The sequence below is a fragment of the Myotis myotis genome, unplaced genomic scaffold (assembly GCF_014108235.1).
Source record: "Myotis myotis isolate mMyoMyo1 unplaced genomic scaffold, mMyoMyo1.p scaffold_m19_p_6, whole genome shotgun sequence".
NCBI classification, from domain to species: Eukaryota; Metazoa; Chordata; class Mammalia; order Chiroptera; family Vespertilionidae; genus Myotis; species Myotis myotis.
In genome coordinates, this window is record NW_023416368.1 from 81,644,453 (window position 1) to 81,663,426 (window position 18,974).

Sequence of the window (18,974 nt, forward strand, 5' to 3'; positions counted from 1 at the left end):
TAGACCCACAGCCCACATGCTTACACACTCAGTTGTCATTCACACTCAGAACTGCACACTCAGAGAGGGGCACCCTCAAAGTCACCACTCATTCGAAAATAAAAGGACACAAGCCCTAGCCAGTTTGGCTCAGTGGATAGAGTGTCAGACTAAAGGGTCCTGGGTTCGATTGTGGTCAAGGGCATGTACCTTAGTTGCAGGTTCCCCTGCCCTGGTCGGGGTGCGTGCAGGAGGCAACCAATTGATGTCTCTCTCACATCAATGTTTCAGTCTCTCCCTCTCCCTTCCACTCTTTCTGAAAAACATCAATGGAAAAATATCCTCCGGTGAGGATTAACAACAACAACAGAAAGAGACCCAGGATCACACATTCTGTCACACTCCAGCCACACACAGCCATGCTGCGTGCTCACGTGTCACACACAGCTTCACACTCTTCTCCCCGCTCTCCGTTGAGGGGTGGGCCCTGCCCTTGTGCCAGCCCTGCCCACACTAACCCCAAGACAGCCTGGCCCCCGCTTTCCAGTCCCTCTGGGCCTTACTCTCCCCACTCTGCCTGAAGAGCTTGCTCTCAATGGGATTTACACCTCTTGACATTTGTAGCCGACCATTCTGGGTCTGGGAGCCATGCAGGCTGCTGAGCAGCATTCCTGACTCCTACCCACTCGATGCTATCAGCCCACCCCAAGTCTTGACAACTACAAATGTCTCCAGACGTTGCCGAGTGTGGTGGTGGTGGTGGTGGGGTGGGGTGGGGGGCAGAGTCGCCCTGGGGTGAGAACCGCTGTTCTAGAATAGGGGAGGACACATCAGTTTTTATCAGAACGTTCCCATCTGGAAAATGGTGCCAATATTGCCCGCCTACCTGCCTGCCTGCCTGCCCCACAGGCAGTTACCCAGCTCCAAGCAGACCCAGCAGGGCCACGGCAGTGAGCGCCTTGGTAGGTGAAGTCCGCAGAAGCCAACATTTCCAGCAGCTGAGACACCCACCCCGGAGGCCCCTGGCAGGTTAAGGCCCCGGAGCCCAGATTCTTGGCAGCAGAGGTGCCCAGTAGGTGAAGTCCCAGGTAAGTGAGATCAACAACCAAGGTCTCCAGGAGGTGAGATTCCTGGGAGGTGAGGGCCCCAGCACGTGATACTCCCTCTCCGCATCCCCAGTGGGTGAGGCCCCTGTCAGGTGAGGTTCCTTAAAGCAGAAGTGCTGGCACGTGAGGCCCCAGGCTGGTCGGCCCATGTGAACCAAGAAGCTATGCTGGTCACTGTCTGGTAGGTGGGCTCCTGCTACAGCCGCCAGCAGGCCTTGCACAGCATCAGGGCCCAGCTGAAGGATCAAGGCTGCAGCATCTCCCGCCAGTGGAAGTAGCTCAGGGAGCCGACGTGGTCTTTGTCCAGGGCCAGCAGATCCTGGACCAGCTCCTTGGGGCTCTGGAAGTTGTCCATGTGGACGAAGGTGTTGGGTGGCAGGAATTGTTCGCTGTTCCTCCTGCTGGGGCAAAACGCCATGGGCATGGTCCAGGCCGGCAGGGCATGCTTCCCCAGCTTCTCTGTGATGTAGTTGGGGTGCAAGTTCTGCAAAGCCAGGTCACACTTGTACTGAGACAGGCACTAGGTCGTGAATGCCTGTGGCAGAAGCTTGTGGGAGCGCCCATCCACGTCCACTTTGAGATGAATTTAAAGCATCTGGTTGAATCCTTCCTCCAGTCGGACACTACCCAGGCCACCAGCTCGGTCTTAGCTGAGAGGCTGACCGGTGCGTTGACCGGCTGGCCAGGCCATGGCTCCAGCCAGCCATACCGCCCGAAGATGTCCGAGTCTGTGAGTAGGACGTGGGAGATTGAAGTACCCATTCAGGGCCCTCAGTTGTGGGCAGTAGCCAAGGCAGTTTCATGTTAAACCAGACACAGCACTGGCTGGTCGGCCTCAGGGAAGGAGGAAGCTGGGCCTGCGGTCAGCAGCTAGCTTCTAGGATGCACGAGGGCCGCGCCCACCTGAGGGTACATGCTGTGGTTGGTGGCCGAGTGGCAGTCAGCTATGCCAGGCCACAGCTCTGAGCAGCGGGGTTCTGAATGTCCATGTCCACAGCAGGAGAAGCAGGAGTGGGTGGGTGGGAGGCCCCCCCAAGGTGGCCTGGCTGGATCCCCGCTCCCCCCAGAGGATACTGGCCCTGCCCACCCATTAGGAGCTGTGGTGAGAGAGGCCATTGTCGACTCAGAGGACCACATGGGCTCGGGGGACACACACAGGTAGGAGAAGAAGCACAAGGCCAAAAGCAGCTGTAACAGCCCCCCAGGGAGCTAATGGTGCCAGGGACATCGTGTCCATGGGTCAGAGCAGCTGGGAGGAGGGAGAGTGGAGACAGTATCACTGATAAAAATAACCCATGCCGAGGGGGCACACGTGGGCCACCAAGGTTAATATCCCCGAGTCCTGAGGTAGGCACTGGTATGACTCCTGTTTTACAGATGAGAAAACGGAGGACAATGATGCAGAGTTACGAAGTGGCGGAGCTGGAATTCCAAGGAAGACCGTCTGACCCGAGTCCGCTTTCTCCTGGCACTTAGGCAACATGACGGTTTCTCTACCCGGGGAGGGTCCCCAGGGAAGGTGGGAGAGGTCCCAAAGCTCTCAGGTCCCACGTTGACCCTGCCCTTTCTCGACTTTCCCAGACTCTTCTCTGGTCTGGAGAAGACAGAGTTGGTTACAAGAGGCTTAAATCTGAGGCTCTGTCGGAGAGCGACACAGTGGGATTGGGTTTGAAGGTTAAGTAAGAACTCACCAGGTAGAGTAGGAGTCAGGGGAAGAGTGTTCCTAGCAGAAGGAACAACCAATGCAAAGGCCTGGAGGTGAAAGAGAGCCTGGCCTGTCTGCAGGGAGAGCAAAGACGGTGCTTAGAGATGCCAGTGTGAACTTGATTTTATATTCACTTGGTGTTTCACAGTCACTGAGTGCTCAAAAATAGCTCCTCTGGGCCTGTCCTGGCTAATTGCCCTCCAATCCCAGTCCTTCCTGTCCCCAGGAGTGGTCATGAAGTCTTCCCAGGACCACAACCACTAGAGAGGAAATCTACGACCTTGGGTCTGCAGCCCTGGAGCTGCCCATTTCACAGGTGAGAAAACTGAGGCCCAGAGAGACAGCTGTCTATTGCCTGAGTACACACAGCTAGAGCCATTATGATCAAGAACCTCAACTCTCCCCTCTGAATGTAACCCTAAACTTCTCTCCCACTTAGTAAGTGGAGCTCAAATCTACAGCCTGGCACTGTCTGATAGAACTTTCTGTGATCAGGGAATTGTTCTACCTCGCACCATCCCATTCACTGGCCACTAGCCCAGTATGGCTACTGAGCCCTTGAAATGTGGCTGTGGTGTCCCAGGAATGGAGTTAATGCTCATTTACATTTAAAGACATATATTCTCTTCTGTAAATTGAGAACAACTTCAAATAAAAAGTAAAAAGCAGTAGCCCTGTAAGTTGCTTGGTGTTAAAAAAAAAAAAAAAGTAAAAACAAACCAGAAATAATGTCTGGTTCCCAATTCAATGATTGGAAAAGATGTAAGAACATTTGGAACACCCGGGATGTAAAAATCTGCTTTTCCACCGTATGTTTTATGGAGTCTAAGTACAGATCAAGTATCTAAAATGAACAGTGGGTGTCAGCATTAGGTGAGCTGCCATAAAATACACATCGGATTTCCAAGACTTAGGATGAAAAAGAGTATAAAAATATCTCAATAATTTTTATATTGATCACACATCAAAATAATACTAGTTTAGATCTATTGGGTTAAAGAAAGTATATTATTAAATTAATTTCATAAAATATACTCCAGATTGCCAAAACTTCATATGAAAATGTAGCTACTAGAAAAATATTAACTATACGTGTAGCTTGCACTGTACCTCTATTGGACGGTGTTCATGGCTCTAGAATTTTTTAGAAATATATTTTTATTGATTTCAGAGAGGAAGGGAGAGGAAGAGACAGATGGAAACATCAGTGATGAGAGAGAATCATCGATTGGCTGTCTCCTGCACGCCCCATGACCGGCAATCAGACCGAGACCTCCTGGTTCATAAGTCAACAATCACTGAGCTACGCTGGTCAGGCGCTCTAGAATTTTTAAGAAATAAATTATTTATATGAATCATAATTTATTTAAAACTGATCTGACAGTATTTTTTTCACTTTATTTTTAAAGACATATATTTTTCCCATCACCAATTATCCCCACTCTATTCTCCTCCACCTCCACCCACACCGCTCCCCTCCGCAACCACCACACTGTTGTCTGTGTCCCTGAGTTCTTGCTCTTTCTTTTTTGCTCAATCCCTCCAACCCTCTCAGGCCCCCTCCTCCAGAGCTGTCAGCCTATTCTCCATCTATGAATCTGTTTTTATCTTGCTTGTTAGTTCAGTTTGTTCATTAGATTCCACATGTGAGTGAAATCATATGAGTGAAATCATAGCACTTTTTCTCTGACTGGCTAATTTCACTTAGTATAATGTTCTCCAGGTCCATCCATGCTGTCATAAAGGATAACATTTTCTAATTTTCTCCTTTTTTTTTTTTTTTAATGACTTGAGTAGTATCCCATTGTGTAAATGAACCATAGCTATTTTATCCACTCACCTATTGATGGACACTTGATGGAATTGCTGGGTCATAAGGCAGTTCAATTTAAAAAATTTTTTAAATCCTCACCTAAGGATATTTTTCTATTGATTTTTAGAGAGAGTGGAAGGGATGGGGAGAGACAGAGAGAAACATCTATGTGAGAGAGACACATCTATTGGTTGCCTCCTGCACTTGCCCTGACAGGGGACAAGGATAGAGCCTGCAACCCAGGCACGTGCCCTTGACCGGAATTGAACCCACAACCCTTCAGTCCCTGGACCCATGCTCTATCCACTGAGCCAAATTGGCTAGGGCCATTTTTAAATTTTTGAGGTGTCTCCATGTGGCTTCCCACAGTGGCTGCACCAATCTACATTCCCACCAACAGTGCACAAGGGTTCCCCTTTTTCCACATCCTTGCCAACATTGTTTGTTGGTTTATTGATGAGAGCCATTCTGGCAGGTGTAAGGTGATATCTCATTGTGGTTTTAATTTGCATTTCTCTGATGATCTGTCATGTTGAGCATATTTTCATATGTCTATTGGCCATCTGTATGTCCTCTTTGAAGAAGTGTCTATTCAGGTCCTTAGCCCATTTTTTAAATAAACATTTAAAAATGTTTGTATTGATTTTCAGAAAGAAAAGAAGAGGTAGAGAGAGAAACATTGGTGTGAGAGCATAACATTGATCACACCCCCCGCCCCACCCCACCTGGGAAGAGACCGAAACCTTTGATGCCCGGGACTCCAGCAGCCTCCATCCCACTCAGCCACAATCCCTGCTGGTTTTCACAGCCAGAATATGGGGAATTCTCTTCTTGGCACTGGGCTGGGGGCCTAGTGTGGAGCTTGGACCCCTCACTTCGGAGGGAAACCTCCACAGCCCAATATCTCTCTTGATATTTCTCTGCCAAACTTGGGTGTGGGACCAGCCTTCCCGTGTCTCCACCCCTCCTACCGGTCTTGATGTGGCTTCTTCTTTAACTTCACAGTGGCAGGACTTCCACTTAGCCCAGTTTCAGGTGGTTCTGAATGACGGCTGTTCTGTAGTTCAGTTGTAATTGTGATGTGGTTGTGGGAGAAGGCGAGCACTGTGTTTACCTACACCACCATCTGCCTGGAAGTCCTTCATTTTTTCTTTTGTTTCCTTTGCCCAAGAAGATATATCAGAAAAAAATACCGCTACAAGAAATGCCCGAGATTTTACTGCCCGTGTTTTCTTCTAGGACTTTTATGGCTTCAAGTTTAACATTCAAGTCTTTAACACATTCTTTTTCTTTTATACATTTTGAGTTTATTCTTGTGTGTGGTGTAAGAAGGTGACCTAGCCCTGGCTGGTTTGCTCAGTGGTTAGAGTGTCAGCCCTGGACCAAAGGTTCTCGGGTTCAATTCCCAGTTAAGGGCACGTACCTTGGTTGTAGGTTCCCCAGCCCTGATTGGGGTGCATGCAGGAGGCAACCAATTGATCTTTCTCTCTCCTCCTCCTCCCCACTTCCTCTCTCTCTAGAAATCAATGGAAAAATATCCTCGGGTCAGGATTAAAAAATGAAAATGTGGTCTAGTTTCATTTTTTTTGCATATATCTATCTAATTTTTCCCAACGCCATTTATTGAATAGACTATCTTTAACCCATTGTATATTTTTGCCTCCTTTGTCAAATATTTTTTTAATATTTTTTATTGATTAAGATATTACATGTGTGTCCTTATCCCCACGTTACCCCCTACCCCCCACCCCCGCTCATGCCCTCCCCCCCACCCCCCCGTTGTCCATGTCCATTGATTAGGCCTATATGCTTGCATATAAGTCCTTTGGTTGATCTTTCCCCCTTACCCCCACCCTCCCCTACCTTCCCTCCAAGGCCCAACAGTCCAATCAATGCCTCTCCGTCTCTGGATCAGTCCTTGTTCATCAGTTTATGTTGTTCATTATATTCCACAAATGAGTGAGATCACGTGGTATTTATCCGCTCTCCAGTTCCATCCCTGCTGTGGCAAATGGTAAAAGTTCCTTTTTCTTCTTCCTCTTCTTAAAGAATACCTTTCAGCATTTCATATAATGCTGGTTTGGTGGTAATGAACTAACTCCTTTAGCTTTTTCTTATCTGTGAAGCTCTTTATCTGACCTTCAATTCTGAATGATAGCTTTGCTGGATAAAGTAATCTTGGTTGTAGGTTCTTGCTATTCATCACTTTGAATATTTCTTGCCACTCTCTTCTGGCCTGCATGGTTTCTGTTGAGAAATCAGCTGACAGTCGTATGGGTACTCCCTTGTAGGTAACTGAGTTTCTTTCTCTTGCTGCTTTTAAGATTCTCTCTTTGTCTTTTGCTCTTGGCATTTTAATTATGATGTGTCTTGGTGTGGTCCTCTTTGGGTTCCTTTTGTTTGGGGTTCTCTGCGCTTCCTGGACTTGTAAGTCTATTTCTTTCACCAGGTAGGGGAAGTTTTCTGTCATTATTTCTTCAAATAGGTTTTCAATATCTTGCCCTCTCTCTTCTTCTGGTACCCCTATAATTCTGATGTTGGTACGCTTAAAGTTGTCCCAGAGGCTCCTTACACTATCTTTGTATTTTTGGAATCTTTTTTCTTTTTTCTTTTTCGGTTGGGTATTTTTTGTTTCCTTGTATTTCAAATCTTTGACTTGATTCTTGGGATTCTCTTGTCTGCTGTTGGATCTCTGTATATTATTCTTTATTTCAGTCAGTGTATGCTTAATTTCTAGTTGGTCCTTTTTCATATCCTCGAGGGTCTCACTAGATTTCTTGAGGGTCTCACTAAATTTATCGGTGGTTTCCATAAAATTCTTGAAAAACCTTATAAACGTGGTTTTGAACTCTATATCCAGTCGTTTGCTTTCCTCCATTTCTGTCATTTGTGACCTGTTTCTTTGTCTCCGCATTTTTTATGCTTCCCTGTGTTGGTAGAGTGGTTTTGTGTGCTAGGTGTCCTGTAGGGCCCAGTGGCTCAGCCTCCCCCGTTACCTGAGGTGGACACTCTTGGTGCACCCCCTTGTGGGCTTTGTGCACAGTCTTGTTGTAGTTTTATGCCTTGATTGTTGTAGGATCACTGGGAGGAATTGACCTCCAGGCCAATTGGCAGTGAGAATTGGCTGTGTCTGCAGTGGGAGAACTTCTGTGCTGAAGAGACCCTTCTGGGGCAAGACTTGCTTCAGTGGGGCTTTGGTGCTCACTGAGTCTGCCCCCGGGTGTGTCCCTTATGGATCTGAGGAGTTGTAATCCGGATGGTCCCCCTCTGACCACTGGGTACACTGGCTCTTGGTGGTTACCCAGCAGGAGCTATGAAGAGAACTGCAGATTCCCCTTCCTTTTTTGGAGTTTGGAGGTGCCCTGATGAGGCACAGCTGTGAAGCAATGCAAGCTGCTGTGGGGCCTTGGGCCTTCTCTTGGAAGTTCTGAGTCTGTGGTCCAGCTGCAGTTTGTTAGGTAATTTTCAGGTTGCAAAGGGCCAGGGCATTCATATGCAAAAGCCTCTGCTGCAGCCTGGGTGGGGCGGGGTCTCAGGGAATCAAAGGGCGGAGCAAGGAACTATGGCAGATTCTCAGCCCTGCTCTAAGGGGCCCGCGTCTCAGTGTCCTGATAATTTAATTGCTGCAAGCACCTCTGAGGGAGAGCTGCCCTTGAGTTCCAAGTTCTGCCTGCTGCCAGACAGTCCAGTTTCTCCCCGTATGAGTCCTGGGTCCCCAGAGACTTCCCGGAACCAGAGTTCAGAGCAGTCGGGAGCTTGTGACTCCCTCCTGATTCAAAGAGACAGCCGCGTCCTCAGGTACCAGCCCCTTTCCGCGCACTCTCGAGCCTCCGTACCTTTGCACTTTACTTCCGCAGCTCCTGACCCTCAATGTGCTTTTCTCTTTCCTTCTAGTTGTAGAATTTACACTCCGCCAGCCTTCCTGTAAGTTCTGGGTGCTGTCCGTTTTGTCTTTTTATTGCGTTTTGAAGTTGTTGTAGGAGGCAGCAATTTCGGTGTTTCCCTATGCCGCCATCTTAGTTTCTCGTCAAATATTAATTGACTATAAAGGCATGGGTTTATTTATAGTCTCTCTATTCTGCTCCATTGATCTATATGTCTGATTTTAAAATAATATTTTTATTGATTTTTTTTTTTGAGAGAGAGAGAGAGAGGAATGGAGAGGGAGGAAGAAACATCAATGTGAGAGTGAAACATTGATTGGCTGCTTCCCAAATGCCCCCCACCTGGGACTGAGCCCACAACCCAGGCATGTATCCTGACCAGGTATCAAACTGGCAACCTTTTGGTGCATGGGACAACACCCAACCGACTGAGTCACACCAGCCAGGGCAATATGGACATTTTTGTTGTTGTTGTTGTTAATCCTCACCAGAGGATGTTTTTCCATTGATTTTTAGAGAGACTGGAAGGGAGGGGTGGAAGCAGAGAGAGGGAGAAGCTCATATGGTATGTGTGGGGGCAACTGATTGATGTTTCTCTCACATATCATGTTTCTCTCTCTCTCCCTTCCTCACTCTCAAAAAAATCAATAAAAACATATCCTCAGGTGAGGATTGAAAAATATATATATCAATAATTTTCTATATTAATTAATATACTGAGATAATGCTCTGGATGTACTGGGTAAAATAAAATATATCATTAACATTAATTTTACTAGTATCTTCCTATTCTTTTTAATGTGGCTGCTAGAAAATAAAAAATTACATAGTGCCGAAACCAGTTTGGCTCAGTGGATAGAGTGTCGGCCTGCGGACTGAAAGGTCCCAGGTTCGATTCCGGTCGAGGGCATGTACCTTGGTTGCAGGCACATCCCCAGTAGGAGATGTGCAGGAGGCAGCTGATCAATGTTTCTCTCTCATCGATGTTTCTAACTCTCTATCTCTCTCCCTTCCTCTCTGTAAAAAAATCAATAAAAAAAAATATATATATATATATAAAAATTACATAGTATGTGGCAGAAAAAAGTTTGGGGGTCCTCAAAAAGCTAAACAGAGGGTTACCATATCACCCAGCGATTTCACTCCTAGGCACCTACACAAAGGAATGGAGAGCAGGGACCTGAACAGATGTCCACACCCCCATGTTCACAGCAGCATCATTACAACAGCTAGAAGTTGCAAACACCCCAGCTGTCCATCAACAGATGATGGACAAATACAGTGTGGTCCATCCATAGAATGGAATGTTATTCAGCCTTCCCAAGGAAGGAAATTCTGACACGAAGCCCGAGGACATTATGCTCAATGAAATTAGCAAGACAGAGAAGTGCAGATATGTATGATTCCACTTCTACGAAACGAGAATGTGTAAATTCATGGAGATAGGAAGTAGGTTAGAGGTTGCCAGGGGCTGGGAGGGTTGAAAGGGGAGTTTTTGCTTACTGAGTGCAGAGCTTCTGTTTGGGGTGATAAAAACGTTTTGAAAATGGCGGCAATGTTTGCACAACTGTGTGACTGTACTTAATGTCACTGAACTGCACACTTAAAAATGACCAAAATGGTCGAAACCGGTTTGGCTCAGTGGATAGAGTGTCGGCCTGCAGACTGAAGGGTCCCAGATTCGATTCCGGTCAAGGGCATGTTCCTCGGTTGCGGGCACATCCCCAGTAGGAGATGTGCAGAAGGCAGCTGATGGATGTTTCTCTCTCATCGATGATTCTAACTCTCTATCTCTCTCCCTTCCTCTCTGTAAAAAATCAATAAAATATATTTAAAAAAAATGATCAAAATGGCAAATTTTATATCATATATATATTTGGCCACAATTTAAAAAATAATGTAACATGGCAAAAAAATCATTGGATTATATGCTTTAAATGGATGAACTGTATGGGATGTAAATTACACCCCAATAAAGTTGTTTTAAATCCTGACAATGGAGGCTGGCAGGCTCTTTCTGTGGGGCAGAGCCGTGTGGACCTCCAATTGAGGACCTCGCAGGAGGCCTTTTGTGATTAAGAGGGAGCAGAATGGCCTGGTGGGTGTGGCTCAGTGGGTGAGTGTTGACCTATGAGCCAACACAGTTCGATTCCAAGTCAAAGCACATGCCCGGGTTGTGGGCTTGATCCCCAGTGTGGGGTGTGCAGGAGGCAGCCAATCAATGATTCTCTTTCATCATTGATGTTTCTCTCTCTCTCTCCCTCCCCCTTCCTCTCTGAAATCAATAAAAATGTATATTAAAAAAATAAATAAGGGAGAAGAATGTGGAATTACAAGTTCACACCAACATTTCTAGAAAGAGATGGAAAAGACAGGCCTTTAGGGAGACTTCCCGAGGCAGGCGGGGAAAGAAGGCTGGACTCGGACCATCCCCTACTTTGTGCGGGAGGGTTGGGGCTGGGCACAGAAGGTTAATACATAGAAATGTAATTACAATGAAAACAGTTTCTCTTTTCCAGGTTGGGCTTTGGGTTTATGGCAGCCCCTCCTAGGAGACAGAGAGGTCCTTGGCGGGGCTGGGGGCACTGGGAGACCAGCACTGAGATCCCACCCAAGTTGAACCCAAAATATGTAGAAAAGGTCTGAAGAATGCCACGGTGATGGGACACCACAAAGATCAGGATAATAAACCAACCCAAACCAAACCAAACCCCACTGCATCCCAAGTCCTCTTTTCCCACCAGACAGGGCTGGAGAAATCCAAACCTGGGAAGGATGAGGACTCTAGGGTGCTTTGGGGTCCAGGAAGCTCCACCCGGTTCCCAGAAAGGCCCCTGGAACTGCAGTCAGCAGGCCTTTCCCAGGGGCATCTGATGCATTTGCCCCAAGAGCCTTACCTGGGGGCAGCGTGCTGGTGCAGCAAGCAGCTGACCGGCAGGTTTAGGGTGGAGCACAGCTGGTCTCTCAAGGTGTGGATAAGATGACACCAGGGAGGAGAAGGGAATATACCTCTAGCTGTGGCACAACTCAGTGCAGCCCTCACACCTGCCATCAGGTGACCCAGGGTGTCTGGTCCCAGGAGCCAGACCATCATCTGAAAGCAAACTGTGGGACTCCCCTAATGGCCGCTGCAAGATCCGATGGGGTGTTGCAGGAAGTTGGGGACTAGAGTTACCAACCTGGCCTCCCCTGCAGCCTTTAGCTTGTGTAGCTTTGGGCATACCATTGACTCTTCCATACAGTGAAAAGGCTGACCTAGGCTACTGGTTCTCAAAGTGGGTTCTGTGGCAAGGGGAGGCACCAGGGGTTCTTTGGCGGTGTGGAGGGGCAGGTGAGCTGAATTTCAAGCTTTCTCACCTTCACTTCTGCCAGATGCCACCCCTCATTCAGTCCCTGAGTTAATACACATTCCTTCAGTCTATGCTATGTATCAGGCCCCAGGTATACTGCAAGGAGCAAGTGGGTGAGATAGATGATACATATGGAAGCTTGTAAGTGAACATCCTATATAATAAAAGGCTAATATGCAAATAGACCAAACGGCAGAACAACCGAACAACCAAACACTGGTCACTATGATGTGCACTGACCACCAGGAGGCACATGTGGGACATGGCAGGCATTGGCAGCAGGCAGCAGAGCGTGGAAAATGGTGGGCATTGGCCATGGCTCGCACCTGCAGCCAGCGCTGGTCCCTATCATTCGGCATTGTCAGTGGGTGCAAGCAGGGCTGGTGCCATCAGCGTGTGGGAGCGGTGGCAGCGGGAGCGGGGCTGCCAGCAGACAGGGGACCAGGGGCCGCAGAGGATGGGTCAAGACCCGTCCCTGTGCCCACCGCGGCTTCGTGGCCCACAGCTCCTTTCAAGGTGCGTGAATTTGTGCGCTGGGCCCCTAATACAATTATAATGTGCACAGTGAGGAGAGTGTGACCTGGTCTGGACTTCCTGGATATGTGATCTGTGAGCTAAAGCCCCAAACAGTTCTCAAAGTAAACAGAAGGAGGGAGGAGCATTCTAGGCAGAGGGAACAACCCATGCAAAGGCCCTGAGGCAGCAAGGAATGGAGAAACTGGAGGAAATTCTGCAAGGCTGGGTGTTCATGTGCAGGAGATGAGGTCGGGACTGGTGCTGAGGCAGGCGACATCGAGCCACATCTGGAATATTTAGCACTAGGGCGACAGGGAGCCATGCGAGGTTTCAAAAGGAGCAGTTTGTTAGGAGCAGAGCAGAGGCAGGGAGGCCAGAGAGAAGGAGGCTGCTGCAGGCCCACGGCCCAGCTCCCAGGTATCCCCTTCCCTGTTCCCAGACAAGAAATCACTTCTGTGAGGATGGTCACGCTGCCTGGAGTCCCACGAGCTAGTCCCAGGCCTAGTCACAGAAGAGGCTGACCCAAATCTCCTCATGGCTCACTCCTTGGCAGGTGGAAATATCTGGTAACTTATTAAAGTATAACTCATGATGCTGTCGGTCTTCATGTCACTGTGTCCTGGGCCTATGGCCAAGACTAGAACCTTCCTCCCCCAGCCACCCTGCTGACATGGAAACCGAGGTCCAGAGAAGAGGTCTTTGCCACAAGTCTCTCGGAGTTTCTCGGCGTCTTGAATGCACTAAGGCAGTGGTTCTCAACCTTCTGGCCCTTTAAATACAGTTCCTCATGTTGTGACCCAACCATAAAATTATTTTCGTTGTTACTTCATAACTGTCATGTTGCTACTGTTATGAATCGTAAATATCTGATCTGCAGGATGGTCTTAGGCGACCCCTGTGAAAGGGTCGTTCGACCGCCAAAGGGGTTGCGACCCACAGGTTGAGAACCGCTGCACTAAGGGGTCTCCAGCAACACAAGCTGCTCTGCCAGCAACACTCTGCTCCCTGCCCCTTGTTAATTTCCGGTCATCTTTCAGGTTCAGTACAGACTCCTCCCCCAATGCCTCCCCGCCCCTCCCAGGCAGATCAGATCGCTCCAGGGGCTCCCACAGCTGCTTGGTGTCCCCCATCATAGCTTTGCCCACACTGTCACACCCCCTGCGGGGCTGGCGGCCCTTTGAGGACAGAAAAGCTGGAAGAGCAAGAGCGCTTGGAAGAGAGGATTTCAAACCCCCAGTGAGGTCTCTGTGGAGGGCTGTAGGGCTTTGCCTAGTCCGGGTCTGTGATCAAAATCTGGCTGCTATGTCTGCAACATGTTGGGTTGGGAGACTTGTCCTGCCTTTTACTGAGGGATTGAGGCTGGGACTGCCCTTCTCAGAGCCTCAGTCTCTCCCCTCTACACTGGCTTGTGCTAGAGCCACCGGGAGTGCTCACTGGTACTGTCTTCAGAGGGAATGAGCTCCCTGTCAAGGGAAGGATTCAAGCAGGATGGCTCTGCTCTGGAAGGAGTTGCTGCTCAACACCATTTGAGATCCCCAGAGGAGCCAGGAGGGGCTTTACTGCCCTGGGGCTGAGTCAGAAAGGCTCCAGGAGGCCTCCTCCTGACAGCTTCTGATGGGCCAGGACTGCAGCCATCGCTGCCCCTCCCCACCTGCTTCTGGGCCTCTGGTTCAGGTCTGCTTTTCATCATATGGCCAGAGAAGGATGCTATCCACGGGGGTCCCCACATACAACTGCACCTCAGGACCCCGAGGCCTCTGTGGTCCCGGGAGCTCTAGCCATCTGTCACCAGGTCATGGGAAGCGTGTGGGTTGGGGCAGAAGCAGCCAGACAGGGGGCACTAGTGGGGATTTTCCATATACCAGCCCCTAACCCTGCCTGCGTGGGCCTCCCACTGGCCTGCGTGGGCCTGAACTCAAGGCACCAGGGGCCGGATGACCCAGGGGCTTCAGGGACAGTGTTCCCAGGGCCAGGAAGTACAGCCAGGCTGAGAGCCCCAACCCCAAGTGAGCCCCCAACCCTGGCTGAGCCCCAACCCCAGCTGAGCTCTGATCCTGGGCGGAGGGCCCACTGTCGAGAAGGGGGAGTCCCTGGGAGGCCTTTGGGGCTGTGATCACCGTAATTCTACCCACCCAGACCCCTAGCAAGCCCTGTCCCGCCACAGCAGGGGTGGGGAACCTTTTCTGTGCCAAGGGCCATTTGGATACTTAGAACATCATTCACAGGCCAGACAAAATTATCAACTTAAAAATCAGCCTGCTATATTCGGTCAAGCATTTAATTAACTCACCCCTAATGCCTTGGCAGGCCAGACCAAATAATTTCGAGGGCTGGATGTCCCCCACCCCTACTCCACAGTGACTGGAAATAAAACCATGCATGTCACAGGGATTAGGGAAGCCAGGTCCCTACCCAAACCACCCCTACTAGCCCTGTGGCCAAGTGACCCCCTGCACTGGCCAATCCCACACCTGGCAGCCTCTAGGCCCCAGCCTGCACCCTGACCCCCTCCCCAGCTCCTTGAACCTGGCACTTCATTCCCTCCCCCCAGGACATCCCATCCTGCCCTAACCTCTTCCTTCTGAGTGCCACCTTCTTAGGAGGCCTCCTGCCACTGTCTCTCCAACTATTTAGTTTTATGGCCTTAAACCACCTACAATTTCATTTGACCATTTGACATTTTTATTGTCTGGTCACACAGCTGGGAAGTGGGAAGCAGGAGGGGTTGGGGGTTTGGGATGTGAACCATGGCCTCCTGGCATCAGGATGTTCAGGGGGACTAACCACCAGCCTCTGGGGTCCAGCCTTTGGGGGGGGGGGGTCCAGCCTTTGGGGGTCAGAAGACCCTCCTGCCCAAAGCCAGAGGGAGCCAGTGCTCAGCCTGAATTTGCTTTGTGACCTGAGAGCTCTGACTCTCGGAGGCTAGCAACTCCCTGGAAAGGGCTGATCCCAGAGCCCAGAGTGTGAGACCCTGGGGACACCCTCCCTCATGCTGCGGAGGCTGAGACCAGGGTCTCTACCTACATCCAACCCCCAGAGCCTTGGGCCTGGGCTGGGTGGGTGACGGAGCAGCCAGCCTGCTGGAAACTACATTTCCCCTGGGGCCTCAGGGCTGCCAGCCAAGGAGGAGGGCAGCTCAGGAGCAGGGCAGGGGGCCTCCCAGCTGGATGGGTGAGAAATTATCCTCACGTGCAAAATGGGGCATGTGGGAAGGCAATGGGAGTATGAAAATGGTGCCTGGGTATGGATGGGGGGCACCCTGGCATCTCCCCATGTTAACCAGGTGCCTGAGGTTCAAGAAGGATTCCCATTCCCCCTATCCCCTGCCTGACCCCTTTTTCCCCCCAGTCTCAGAAACTTCCAGAAAGAGGGAGATAAAGAGAGGGAGAAAGGGTAAGAGGTTCAGTTGCAGACATCAGTTCAGTTGGAGGCGGTGACTACAGGGACAAAGGGACTCCAGGCTCCACCCTGTGCCCGCCCCCACTCCCTGGACAGCCCGCCCCAGCCTGCAAAGAAGTCCTGGTCAGGCCTCCCGAGGACTCCTGCCTGACTCCCAAGACCCCTGGCTTGCAGCCAGCCGGTGGGGAGAGGGGCCCCAGGTGTGTGGTGTGGGTGGCAAGTGAGTGATGGGCCCAGTGAGGCTGGCTCAGGCCTGGGGTCACAGGCGGGCTTGGCAGAGGCCCTCCAGGCCCCCCACATCCTCACCCAGTGGTGCCCCTCCATCCTTGGTCCCAGCCCCAATCAAAGGCATCACAGGGATCCTCAGTGTCCACTCTGCAGACAGGGAAACTGAGGCTCAGAGAGTGCCTGGAATTCACACCCACCCCCAACTTAGTCTTTCTTGGCATTCTCCAGAGAGTAGCAATTTCCCCCAATCCCAGACTGTTCTGGAATGTTCAGGAAATCCTCATTTAACAGCAGAATCCACCTGCAGCCCCTAAGTGGTGGCGCTGGGCTGGAACCTGGGCCTGCCTGTCTGGCTTCAGAGTTCTTGATTGCAAAAGCTTCAGAGAACAGACTTCGACCTCTGGCAGCTGTGTGACCTTGGGTGAGTTACGCCACTTCTCTGAGCTTCAGTCACCTTGTCTGCAAAATGGAGCCAACGCAGCTGACCCTCATGGAACCCTCTGGGGTCCCTGCACACCCTCTTGGCAGGGCATGACTGTGGGCAGAGGCTGGAAACCCACAGGCCTGGGCTCCTGACCCTTTCGGGGCCTCAGTTTCCCCTCCTATTGTATTTTATTTTATTTATTTGCTTATTTATTTTTAAATATATTTTTATTGATTTCAGAGAGGATGGGAGAGGGAGAGAGAGATTGAAACATCAGTGATGAGAGAGAATCATGAATCGGCTGCCTCCTGCACGCCCCATACTGGGGATGGAGCCTGCAACCCCAAGCATGTGCCCTTGACTGGAATTGAACCTGTGACCCTTCAGTCCGCAGGCTGACGCTCTATCCACTTAGCCACACCAGCCAGGGCGTCCTATTGTATTTTAAAGAAGACAGCATCTCTGCCCAAGAGATGGTGCTGGGGGCTATCGCGTGGAGAGGAAGTGGGGGAAACTCGAGGTGACAGAAACCTGGCACCCTGTGTTGCCCGCCCTCTGCCTAACTCCCAAGACCCCTGGCTTGCAGCCAGCCCCCCACCTTCCTTCATCCTGGGCCCCTGGCACGTTGGGGTCTGCCCACCCCTGGCACCCAGGCCCGACCGGGTTCACGTGGCTTAAATTTCAGCCTGCGGTGGGTGAGGAGGCGGGGGCCGACACGCTTCATTTTCCAATTTCTGGAAATAAAAGCTGTGGGGCCATCTATTGTCAAGTGGAAAAAAAGCCCATTGCAAAACCGTGTGTGAAAAAACAACAGCATCTAGGTGCGTTGCTGCCGCTGGGAGAGAAAATTCCAGGGAACTCAGGGGCTGGGAACAAAGGGCCCTTTCTCTGTCTCTGGAGAGGCTTTGTAGAGCGCGTGTGTGGTGGCTTTGGAATCAGAAGAGCCCGTGAAGGTATTTTATAAGAAAGGAAAAGCGTTCGCAGAAGATCTGTTGGGACATGGAGGTAGAAAAGCAGAGGTTTTGTTGTTCTGTTTTTGGAGGATGCTTTCCAGTTTTCTGATACCTGTCCCTCCACTGGCAAAACCTGAACCAGGAATGCAGGCCAGCTGGGCACCAGCCCGGCCCTGCCGGAGCATATGGAGATGCCACGTGTGGAAGACGTGCCCAGATTTTGTCCCCCACCTTCTCCATTGGTAGGCTCTCTGAGTATCTCGGGAGTCCTCACTTATAGTTAAATCCACCTGCAGCCACCCTGGCCCCGGCCGGCCTCCACCTGAAGAGCACCAGTTCCGGGGACTGACCTTGGAGCAAGGGGAGAGTCAGGTGGGAGAATTTCAGCTCACCAATCTCTGCTCAAGACCCTCCCAGGGCCTTCATCAATCTCAGAGGCAAAGCCCACAGATCCTGCTGCATCCCCCGTAGGCCTCCGCACCATTCATACCCCAGGACCTTTGCATGGCTGTTCCCTCTGCCTAGAACTCTATCCTCCTGTTATCCACATGGCTCCCTCAAATATCTCCCTCTTGAATCACTTTTTTCAAATTACCCCCCTCCCACCAGCACTGCCCATCCCTGCTCTTGCTTTATTTTTCTTCATAGCAAGTACTGCCACTTAACTATATTTCTTTGCATCATTTATTGTCTCTTGCCTTTGTCCCCATGGAGGATCTTGGTCTGCTTTGTTCCCTGCTGAGCTCCGACCACCTTGAACAGTGCCTGGCTGAGTAGGGGCTCAAGAAACACACCCTGAATGAATAAATAAATGAGTAAATGAGCGAACAAGGAAATGAACCATACCGAGCATGCTGGGAAATTCTGTTTCCTAGCTTATCATTACTTTTCCCCAAGACAGAGCCCCATGGGGCAGGGTCTGGGTCCCCTGTAGGACCTGGCACCCAACAGGTATTCTGTAAGCAGGTGCTGAAGGAATGAGTTGCCACAGAGAGAAGCTCAGGATCTCACTCAGAGAATTAGAAACAAGGGCCCCGGAGACTCCAGACTTGGGGGCAGCAGGCACCTTTGCCCACCCTATTCCTTGCCCCCCACCTTGACCGCCTGGTCAGGGGCTGTCTCTGAGGGGCCTACAGGTGAGGTGGTCCTGAACCTGGGCCACTAGGGTGAGCAAGGGGCTGGGCTGGAGCCGGATGGCAGGCGCAGGCGGATGAGGAATGCTCCGACACAGGAATGAATAAACAGGCTCCTTGGATGTCAGAGTCTGGGGGCCAGGGGACGCTTTGAACCTCATGCTTGGCTGAGGATGTTTGGACAAGGCAGGCAGCCAGGGGGTGTCATCAGGGCTAAAATTAGCCTCAGATTCCCGCTCAACCCCTCCCTCCAGAGCCAGAAGGGAGGTGGGATGGACCAGCCATCACTTAAGTGTGCACTAACTCTGTGCCAGGCCAAGCTCCTTGAATGTATTAATGCATTTAATTCTCTCAGTGACCCCGACAGTCAGGTACTAGTAGTAGTAGTAGTAGCATTCCCAATAGGGAGGCAGCCTGCTGAGAGGCAGAGAGAAAGCACTTAGTAATACAATACGAGGGGCGTAATTCGAATTCGGGACTCAAG

General features: G+C 50.5%; 1 pseudogene; it reads right to left on the minus strand.

Annotated features, from left to right (window-relative positions):
• Nucleotides 1–790: 790 nt before the first annotated feature.
• On the minus strand, nucleotides 791–17,841 carry LOC118658530 (annotated as a pseudogene).
• Between the last annotated feature and the right edge of the window lie 1,133 nt (nucleotides 17,842–18,974).